This window comes from Salvelinus alpinus, chromosome 31, assembly GCF_045679555.1.
Source record: "Salvelinus alpinus chromosome 31, SLU_Salpinus.1, whole genome shotgun sequence".
In the NCBI taxonomy this organism is placed as follows: Eukaryota; Metazoa; Chordata; class Actinopteri; order Salmoniformes; family Salmonidae; genus Salvelinus; species Salvelinus alpinus.
The window spans coordinates 30,429,687-30,441,172 of NC_092116.1; the positions used below are offsets into that span (position 1 = coordinate 30,429,687).

At 45.5% G+C, this 11,486-nt stretch overlaps 1 long non-coding RNA gene across 1 annotated transcript; it reads left to right on the forward strand.

Annotated features, from left to right (window-relative positions):
• The first annotated feature begins 7,265 nt into the window (after positions 1 to 7,265).
• LOC139561706 (uncharacterized) lies at positions 7,266 to 10,757 on the forward strand. The gene is made up of 2 exons (XR_011672200.1): positions 7,266 to 9,225; positions 9,513 to 10,757. It is a non-coding gene; the product is annotated as an uncharacterized lncRNA (long non-coding RNA).
• Positions 10,758 to 11,486: the final 729 nt, after the last annotated feature.

An 11,486-nucleotide genomic window follows, 5' to 3' on the forward strand; every position in this document is an offset into this window, starting at 1 on the left:
ATAATCTGAGAACAGCGTTCAGCCACAAAAGGAAGCCATACAGTTACCCGCCAAATTGTGCAGTCAACAAAACTCATAAAAAGCATTATAAATCTTCACTTACCTTTGCTGATCTTCGTCGGAATGCACTCCCAGGACTCCCACTTCCACAAGAAATTTTCATTTTGTTCGGTAATGTCCATCATTTATGTCCAAATAGCTATTTTTGTTAGCGTGTTTGGTAAACAAATCCAAAGTCAGGAAGCGCGTTCACTAAAAGCAGACGAAATGTCAAAAAGTTCCGTAACAGTCAGTAGAAACATGTCAAACGATGTATAGAATCAATCTTTAGAATGTTTTTAACATAAATCTTCAGTAACGTTCCAACCGGAGAATTACATTGACTTCAGATGTGCGATGGAACAGAGCTCCCTCTCATGTGAACGTGCATGGTCAGAGCATGGTCAGGTCATGATAGACCTTACTCAATCCCCTCTCATTCGGCCCCCCTTCACAGTAGAGGCATCAGACAAGGTTCTAAAGACTGTTGACATCTAGTGGAAGCCGTAGGAAGTGCAAACTCACCCATATCCCACTGTGCATTCAATAGGGTCTTGATTGAAAATCGACCAACCTCAGAATTCCCACTTCCTGTTTGGATTTTTTCTCAGGTTTTTGCCTGCCATATGAGTTCTGTTATACTCACATACATCATTCAAACAGTTTTAGAAACTTCAGAGTGTTTTCTATCCAATACGAATAATAATATGCATATATTAGCAACTGGGACTGAGGAGCAGGCAGTTTACTATGGGCACCTCTGTGCACCTTTCATCCGAGCTACTCAATACTGCCCCTGCAGCCATAAGAACTTAATGCATTTGAGCCAATCAGTTGTGTTGTGACAAGGTAGGGGTGGTATACAGAATATATCCCTATTCGGTAAAATATCATGTCCATATTATGGTAAGAACAGCTCAAATAAGCAAAGAGAAATGACAGTCCATCATTACTTTAAGACATGAAGGTCAGTCAATCCGGAAAATTTCAAGAACTTTAAAAGTTTCTTCAAGGGATGTTGCAAAAACCTTCAAGCGCTATGATGAAACTGGCTCTCATGAGGACCACCATAAGAAGCAAGGCACCTCACCCTAACTGCTCCTGTAAATCGCCCTGGATTGGAGCGTCTGCTAAATGACTCAAATGGCCAAGTGTCTGAAACTCTATTGGAGGGATGCAACACCAGACGCCGCTCTAGATCTGGTGACTGACACACACACATACACACACACACACACACACACACACACACACACACACACACACACACACACACACACACACACACACACACACACACACACACACACACACACACACACACACACACACACACACACACACACACACACACACACACACACTTTAAACCCCCCATGCTCCTTTGAGACCCCTCTTTCAAAGTCCCTGAGATCTCTTCTTCTAGCCATGGCCGTAACAATGTGCAACTGGGCATTTTTATACATGACCCTAAGCATACGGTAGCCTAGTGGTTAGAGCGTTGGGCTAGTAACCGAAAGGTTGCAAGTTCGAATCCTTGAGCTGACAAGGTACAAATCTGTCGTTCTGCCCCTGAACAAGGCAGTTAACCCCACTGTTCCTAGGCCGTCATTGAAAATAAGATTTTTTTCTTAACTGACTTGCCTAGTTAAATAAAGGTAAACATTTTATTTTTTAATTTTTTTTAAATTTATTTTTTATTTCACCGTTATTTTACCAGGTAAGTTGACTGAGAACACGTTCTCATTTGCAGCAACGACCTGGGGAATAGTTACAGGGGAGAGGAGGGGGATGAATGAGCCAATTGTAAACTGGGATGTTCATTGCTTAATTAATTCAGGAACCACACCTGTGGTATACTTTGTGTCCCTCATTTACTCAAGTGTTTCCTTCCTTTTGGATATGTAACAGTAGGGTTTCTTACATAGCTCAAACCCAGGGTCAGAACCATGCAGGAGCGATACAGGCAGGTTCTAAAGCAGCATTTAACAAGGCAAGTCAGTTAAGAACAAATTCTTATTTCACAATGACGGCCTAGGAACAGCGGGTTAAACTGCCTTGTTCAGGGGCAGAACGACAGATTATTACCCTGTCAGCTTGGCAAGATTCTTTGTAGTTTGTGTTGAGAATATGACACATGAAAGAACAGTTTCCATTGGTTGACAGTAAAGGAGACTGTCACAATACACTACAGGTGTGTTGGGTCATTGTCCTGTTCAAAAACAAATGATAGTCCCGCTAAGCCCAAACCAGATGGGATGGCGTATCGCTGCAGAATGCTGTAGTAGCCATGCTGGTTAAGTGTGCCTTGAAATATAAATAAATCACAGACAGTGTCACCAGCAAAGCACCCCCACACCGCCATGCTTTACGGTGGGAAATACACATGCGGAGATCATCCGTTCACCCACACCGCGTCTCACAGTGACACGGCAGTCGGAACCAAAAATCTTCAATTTGGACTCCAGACCAATGTCCATTGCTCGTGTTTCTTGGTCCAAGCAAGTCTCTTCTTATTGGTGTCCTTTAGTAGTGGTTTCTTTGCAGCAATTCGATCACGAAGGCCTGATTCACACAGTCCTCTGAACAGTTGATGTTGAGATGTGTCTGTTACTTAAACTCTGTGAAGCATTTATTTGGGCTGCAATTTCTGAGGCTGGTAACTCTAATGAACTTATCCTCTGCAGCAGAGCTAACTCTGGGTCTTCCATTCCCTGTGGCGGTCCTCATGAGAGACAGCTTCATCATAGAGCTTGATGGTTTTTGCGACTGCACTTGAAGAAACTTTCAAAGTTCTAGACATTTTCTGTACTGTCATTTCTCTTTGCTTATTTGAGCTGTTCTTGACATAATATGGACTTGGTCTTTTACCAAATGCTGTATACCACCCCTACCTTGTCACAACACAACTGACTGGCTCAAATGAATTAAGAAGGAAAAAAATTCCACAAATTAACTTTTAAGAAGGCACAACTGTTAATTGAAATGCATTCCAGGTGACTACCTCATGAAGCTGGTTGAGAGAATGCCAAGAGTGTGCAAAGCTGTCATCAAAGCAAAGGGTGGCTACTTTGAAGAATCTAAAATATACCATATATTTTGATTTGTTGAACACGTGTTATTTCATAGTGTTGAGGTCTTCCCTATTATTCTACAATGTAGAACGTGCTGTTACTGTGAAGTGGAAACATCTAGGAGCAACAACGGCTCAGCCGCGAAGTGGTAGGCCACACAAGCGCACAGAACGGAACCGCTGAGTGCTGAAGCACGTAAGAATTGTTGCAACACTCACTACCGAGTTTCAAACTGCCTCTGGAAGCAACTTTCAGCACAATAACTGTTTGTTTGGAGCTTCATGAAGCTGGTTGAGGGAATGCCAAGAGTGTGTAAAATATATTTTGATTTGTTTAACACTTGTTTGGCTTACTACATGATTCCATATGTGTTATTTCATAGTTTTGATGTCTTCACTGTTATTCTACAATGTAGAAAATCGTAAAAATAAAGAAAATCCCTTGAATGAGTAGGTGTACTAAAACGTTTGACCGGTGGTGTGTATGCTGCCAGTGGTTGGATCCGCACGGACAGAGAGCACGAATAGGCACACACCTGTTGCAAACTCAACGGAGTCTGACGCAACTTTTTTTTAACGGGTAATTTTATGAGGCAAACGTTTTGTTTTTATGCATTTGGGAGAAAAGCAAACCATTTTTGAGCTACATTATCGAAAACCTTTCGAGATGTTTTGGTCCGGTAGAATGTTGGTTTCTGCCTTCTCTGTTCGAAGGTGATTAGCTATTTGCTTAACTAACTAACGTTAACTAGCTAGTTTGTTTAGTTAACAACATATACATAACGACGATATAATAATGATTTGGATTGAGTAGAGAACTTTTCACAACAGTGAAATGTAGCCCATAGCAGGAAAGGAAAACTGCCTTTTTATATGTCGGAAAAACCTCTTCAAAATGAAAACGTGTGACTTTAACATATTTTAAGAGCCCAGACGTTTTTTGTCGAAGAGGTTATTCTTCATTCGGAAGATAGGTTAAAGTTTTCATTTTCATTGAAGGTGAACTTGACAAAGTGTGGACACTGTGTCTTTTCTACAGGGAAAAAAACGAAATCGTCCCGAAGATGAAGCTGGAGCGTGAAGCTGGAGGTCCTAGACGAGGCTGTCAAGTTTACCGGGCTGTCGAAGGAAGAGCTCATGAAAGTTGCTGGCACACCAGGGTAAGTTAATTAAAGAGATGGTTGTTGTAGGTTTATACTTAAATTTAGCTAGTAATAGTTTAAAAAATTTTTTTTTACGTAAAGTTGCTGGTGGTGTGTGTTCTCTCTGTTTTAAACGAATACCCTTCATAATCTCTTCTCTCACTCTGTGTGACTGGACTGTTTGTCTGTTAACAACCATCTGTGTCATGTTCTACTCTAATGGCTGAGGCAACTCTGTATGTGAAATTTGTCTTAATACAATTCTTAATTCATTCTCCAGTCTGCTGCTAAACACTGGGTGTAGATGGCGTGCAGGTGTCCGGCCTCGCTGCTGCCAGCTCCTCTCCTGATTGGTCCAAGGTCCAGGGCGTCCTCCAGGGCAACGGTACAGAACATGATGTGAAGAAGAGGTAACTTTAGGTCAAACAGGGAAAAGTTACAGCGAGTGTATAAAGACTCTTTGAAACCAGACAAGCGGATACGTAAAGAAAAACACAGCTACTTTTCTACATTTTCCCCCGTTTAAATCCAGCCTAACACACACACACACACACTCTCACACAGACACTGAGAGTAGGTCGCTGCCGGGAGGCTGCAAGGCTTACGGCTGCATCTCAACAGTCTATAAAAGTACTTTTCCTCTCCATCTGTTCTGATGGTCAGAACCGGCTTTAATGCCTGGGCCGTGGCTCAGTTGACACGTTGTTTTGATCAGTATAGTCAGAAGCCAGAAGGCTTTAGTTGGATCAGAGCTCAATAAAGCCTGGGGAACCAGGGAAAGGGGGAAATGCATGGTTTGTCTGTCTGGAGGCTTTCTGCCACCTGGTGGTGAAATGGAGACCCTGCAGTGGCACAGTAATACAGAGTAGTGCCCTCCCGGTCTGTGTTCATGAAGTGTCTCTCTTGGCTATCCAGGAATACTGTGGTTGTCGGTCTGTGTTCATGAAGCATCTCTCTTGGCTATTCAGGAGGAATGTGGTAGGCGGTCTGTGTTCATGAAGTGTCTCTCTTGGCTATCCAGGAATACTGTGGTTGTTGGTCTATGTTCATGAAGCATCTCTCTTGGCTATTCAGGAGGAATGTGGTAGTCGGTCTGTGTTCATGAAGCATCTCTCTTGGCTATTCAGGAGGAATGTGGTAGTCGGTCTGTGTTCATGAAGCATCTCTCTTGGCTATTCAGGAATACTGTGGTAGTCGGTCTGTGTTCATGAAGTGTCTCTCTTGGCTATTCAGGAGGAATGTAGTAGTCGGTCTGTGTTCATGAAGCATCTCTCTTGGCTATCCAGGAATACTGTGGTTGTTGGTCTGTGTTCATGAAGCATCTCTCTTGGCTATCCAGGAGGAATGTGGTAGTCGGTCTATGTTCATGAAGCATCTCTCTTGGCTATTCAGGAGGAATGTGGTAGTCGGTCTATGTTCATGAAGCATCTCTCTTGGCTATTCAGGAGGAATGTGGTAGTCGGTCTGTGTTCATGAAGCATCTCTCTTGGCTATTCAGGAGGAATGTGGTAGTCGGTCTGTGTTCATGAAGCGTCTCAGAGTAGTAGTGCGGATCTAGGATCAGTTCCCTGTTGTCATGTCATTTTATTATGATCCTGCTGGACACAGATTAAACTTAGTCCAGAGCTCTCATAGGAGTGGTAGATGGACTGTTCTAAACTCCTCCTCTTCCTCCAGAGCTCTCATAGGAGTGGTAGATGGACTGTTCTAAACTCCTCCTCTTCCTCCACAGCTCTGATAGGAGTGGTAGATGGACTGTTCTTAACTCCTCCTCTTCCTCCAGAGGTCTCATAGGAGTGGTAGATGGACTGTTCTAAACTCCTCCTCTTCCTCCAGAGCTCTGATAGGAGTGGTAGATGGACTGTTCTAAACTCCTCCTCTTCCTCCACAGCTCTGATAGGAGTGGTAGATGGACTGTTCTTAACTCCTCCTCTTCCTCCACAGCTCTGATAGGAGTGGTAGATGGTCTGGACTCTGCTGTCTCTCAGCTTCTCAGCTCCTCTGATGTTGACCTGATGTTGTCTGATATCCTCAACACCCCTGCAGACTCAGGTAAACACTGACGAAGAAGACCATAAGGAGGATGAGGATTTGCTCAAATGGCCCTACACATAAATCTGAATTACCAAGCTAATCGTAATGATATGACAAAAGTAAATATGAAGACACACTCCCAACACATGTACATTAACCATCTCATCCTCCAGGTATCCAGAGAGCCAAGTCCATCCAGGACCTGATCTCTACCCAGATACAGAGCTCTCTAGCCTGGGGACTAGGGGGCACCAGGGGAACCACCTGGCTAGCATGGTGGAGAGACCAGAGGTACAGGAAATCCTTCCTACAGGCGTGACGGTGTACTCCTTCCTACAGGCGTGACGGTGTACTCCTTCCTACAGGCGTGACGGTGTAATCCTTCCTACAGGCGTGACGGTGTAATCCTTCCTACATGCGTGACGGTGTAATCCTTCCTACAGGCGTGACGGTGTAATCCTTCCTACAGGCGTGACGGTGTAATCCTTCCTACAGGCGTGACGGTGTAATCCTTCCTACAGGCGTGACGGTGTAATCCTTCCTACAGGCGTGACGGTGTAATCCTTCCTACAGGCGTGACGGTGTAATCCTTCCTACAGGCGTGACGGTGTAATCCTTCCTACAGGCGTGACGGTGTAATCCTTCCTACAGGCGTGACGGTGTAATCCTTCCCACAGGCGTGACGGTGTAATCCTTCCTACAGGCGTGACGGTGTAATCCTTCCTACAGGCGTGACGGTGTAATCCTTCCCACAGGCGTGACGGTGTACTCCTTCCTACAGGCGTGACGGTGTAATCCTTCCTACAGGCGTGACGGTGTAATCCTTCCTACAGGCGTGACGGTGTAATCCTTCCTACAGGCGTGACGGTGTAATCCTTCCTACAGGCGTGACGGTGTAATCCTTCCTACAGGCGTGACGGTGTAATCCTTCCCACAGGCGTGACGGTGTAATCCTTCCTACAGGCGTGACGGTGTACTCCTTCCCACAGGCGTGACGTGTACTCCTTCCTACAGGCTTGACGGTGTATTCCTTCCTACAGGCGTGACGGTGTAATCCTTCCTACATGCGTGACGGTGTAATCCTTCCTACAGGCGTGACGGTGTAATCCTTCCTACAGGCGTGTCGGTGTAATCCTTCCTACAGGCGTGACGGTGTAATCCTTCCTACAGGCGTGACGGTGTAATCCTTCCTACAGGCGTGACGGTGTAATCCTTCCTACATGCGTGACGGAGTAATCCTTCCTACAGGCGTGACGGTGTAATCCTTCCTACAGGCGTGACGGTGTAATCCTTCCTACAGGGGTGACGGTGTACTTGTGGATAATTGACAAAACCAATTTCCCCCGGAGGGGTAATAAAGTATTTATTCTCTCCCCAAGCTACTGCTCTTCACTCTGCCTGGAACTCCTGTCTTCAACTATGGAGATGAGATTGGAATAGTTGACCAGGGCTCCACCTCTCCTCAGATGCTGTGGTACACTGAGTACCAGACTGCTGAGGTACACTGAGAACCAGACTGCTGTGGTTCACTGAGAACCAGACTGCTGTGGTACACTGAGAACCAGACTGCTGTGGTTCACTGAGAACCAGACTGCTGTGGTTCACTGAGAACCAGACTGCTGAGGTACACTGAGAACCAGACTGCTGAGGTACACTGAGAACCAGACTGCTGTGGTACACTGAGAACCAGACTGCTGAGGTACACTGAGAACCAGACTGCTGAGGTACACTGAGAACCAGACTGCTGAGGTACACTGATAACCAGACTGCTGAGGTACACTGAGAACCAGACTGCTGTGGTACACTGATAACCAGACTGCTGAGGTACACTGAGAACCAGACTGCTGTGGTACACTGAGAACCAGACTGCTGAGGTACACTGAGAACCAGACTGCTGAGGTACACTGAGAACCAGACTGCTGAGGTACACTGAGAACCAGACTGCTGAGGTACACTGAGAACCAGACTGCTGAGGTACACTGAGAACCAGACTGCTGAGGTACACTGATAACCAGACTGCTGTGGTACACTGAGAACCAGACTGCTGTGGTACACTGAGAACCAGACTGCTGTGGTACACTGAGAACCAGACTGCTGTGGTACACTGAGAACCAGACTGCTGTGGTACACTGAGAACCAGACTGCTGAGGTACACTGAGAACCAGACTGCTGAGGTACACTGAGAACCAGACTGCTGAGGTACACTGAGAACCAGACTGCTGTGGTACACTGAGAACCAGACTGCTGAGGAACACTGAGAACCAGACTGCTGAGGTACACTGAGAACCAGACTGCTGTGGTACACTGAGAACCAGACTGCTGTGGTACACTGAGAACCAGACTGCTGAGGAACACTGAGAACCAGACTGCTGAGGAACACTGAGAACCAGACTGCTAGGGTACAGACTGGTTCTGTCTCTTTAACCTTTAGTTAACATTTATTTAACTAGGCAAGTCAGGCAAAACCCTAACGACGCTGGGCAAATTGTGCACCGCCCTATGGGACTCCCAATCACGGCCTGTTGTGATACAGCCTGGAATCGAACCAGGGTATGTAGTGACTCCTCTAGCACTGCGATGCAGTGCCTTAGACCACTGCGCCACTCGGGAGCCCTTTATAGAGGACTGTTGGTCTAGTATACTTCAATCAACATGTATCCGACAAACTGCAGATTAGGATTCAAACCCTCCAACAGAAAATGTTCTCTGTCTCTCTTCTGTCCAGGCCCAGAAGACTTGTTCGTGGTTTAAGACCCTCTCTGCCCTGTGGGGTGAAGAACGTTCCCTCCTTCACGGGGACTACTTCCCCCTCCACTCTTCCTCCTCCTCCTCATCCCTGGCTTTCTTGCGTCTGTGGGACCAGAGCGAGAGATCGGTGACGGCGGTCAAATGGGGCTCCACCCCCTGCCACCCTACACATGACCCTCAACCACCCAGGTATTTTGATTTGATTTGAATATCAAATCAAGTTTTATGGGTCACAATACACATGTTTAGCAGATGTTAACTGTACAGTACAAGCATTCTGCTAAGGACTCGAAGCGAGGCGACCATCTGTTGACGCCATCTTGCCTTGTTATTTCAATATATTTCTCTTTTCCAAATGAGACGTGAGTATATCATGAAAATCAATAAAAATCTCACAGAGAAAAAAAAACACGATTTTAAAAACATCATCAAGCTATACATGATAATACTGACAGGATTTCTCCTCCTCTTCCCAGACCTGGGTCTTCCACAGCAGGCTCAAGTCAAGCTGAGTACAGACCCTGAAAACCTGGCTGCAGACAGCTCTGTCTCGCTGGGTAAACTGCTGCTGGGACCAGGACAGGCTGTCCTATCGACCTTCCCCTTTGTTTAGGAGGGGGCTAAAACAGAGACCAGGGCAGGCTGTCCTATCGACCTTCCCCTTTGTTTAGGAGGAGGCTAAATCAGAGACCAGGGCAGGCTGTCCTATCGACCTTCCCCTTTGTTTAGGAGGAGGCTAAATCAGAGACCAGGGCAGGCTGTCCTATCGACCTTCCCCTTTGTTTAGGAGGGGGCTACAACAGAGACCAGGACAGGCTGTCCTATCGACCTTCCCCTTTGTTTAGGAGGGGGCTAAAACAGAGACCAGGGCAGGCTGTCCTATCGACCTTCCCCTTTGTTTAGGAGGGGGCTACAACAGAGACCAGGGCAGGCTGTCCTATCGACCTTCCCCTTTGTTTAGGAGGGGGCTACAACAGAGACCAGGGCTACAACAGTAAGATACTGATTAACAGAGACAGCGAGCAGAGGGAGAATGCAGTAAAGATGTTTCAGACCACAGACAACTAGCAGAAGAGAATGTACAGTATGAGTTTTAGCTGGTGATAAACAAATATGATGTTAGGCCAGGGTTGAGGGTCAAAGTTGATCAATTGTTTTTGTTCTCCTTTGTTTAGATACACTTTTAAAATGAACTTTTTTTTTTTAAACTTCAGTTATTTATGAAATGTCGAACTGTTGGAATTTGAATGTAAAAAAAGGCTTGATTTTTGAACCCGGTTTCCGTGAACAGTGCTGTTATAGTATCGGAGAAAGCAAAGTGCCACTGCTTGAAGTTGTTCTGCCTGAAAGTTGAACCGAGTAATATTGCCTGTTGACAGACATCGCCTCTGTTTCTGTCGCTATCCTACACAGAATAATGTGTGTGATTCATATGTGTATGTCTCCGCCTTATGATCTGTGTGAGAGACGTTGGCCTAACGCCACACGCTTACCGTTAACCCTCGTTGGCACAGGAGCTTTACAGGTGTGATTAAGTATGTCAGAAAGAGAAGGGATCTCAGGTGGTATCTTATGACCTTATTAAACCTCCCCCCCCCCCCTCGATACAGGTGACTACCCACAGCCAAGATGTTTCTTATTTACTGCTATAACGATTTGACTGTTCAGTCTGCTGCAGTGGTGTAAAGTACTTATACATGAAATACAAGTTTTTAAATATCTGTGTACTTTTCTATTTTCTATTTTTTTGACTACTTTTACTTCACTACATTCCTGAAGAGAATAAGGTATTTTTTTTGCTCCATACATTTCCCCTGACACCTAAAAGTACTCGTTACATTTCGAGTGTGCTCCTGGCTAGCCATACATTTAAAATTATAAAATGGTGCCGTCTGGTTTGCCCAATTATAAGGAATGTGAAATTATGTATACTTTTTTTAACCTTTTGATACTTGAGTAAAAGTATTTAGTTTTTGACATTTACTTAAGTAATATTTTACTGTGTGACTCACTTTTACTTAATTTTCTAGTCTGGTATCTTTACTTTGACTCAAGTATGACAATTGGGTACTTCTCCCCCCCCCCCACCCCCCACCGCTGGTCTCCTGTGCGCTCTGAAGCAGTACATTTTAGATGCGGTGGTGTGTGTTCAGTGTTGGTATATGTAGAGAGGAGAACTTTCACAAAACCACACGTAGGTAAAAGTTGATGTAACGATGGCGAGACAATGAGCAAGAGAAGTACTGACACATATGTCTCCCTCTTATGCGCACACGTCACTACAGACCCCGGTTCGATTCCAGGCTGTGTCGCAACCGGCCGTGATTGGGTGGTCCCAAAGGGCTGCGCACATTTGGCCCGGCGTCGCCAGGGTAGGCCGTCATTGTATATAAGAATGTTGTTCTTAACTAACGTGTGTGTGGGACTACTCGTCTATGCCACAAATGTCG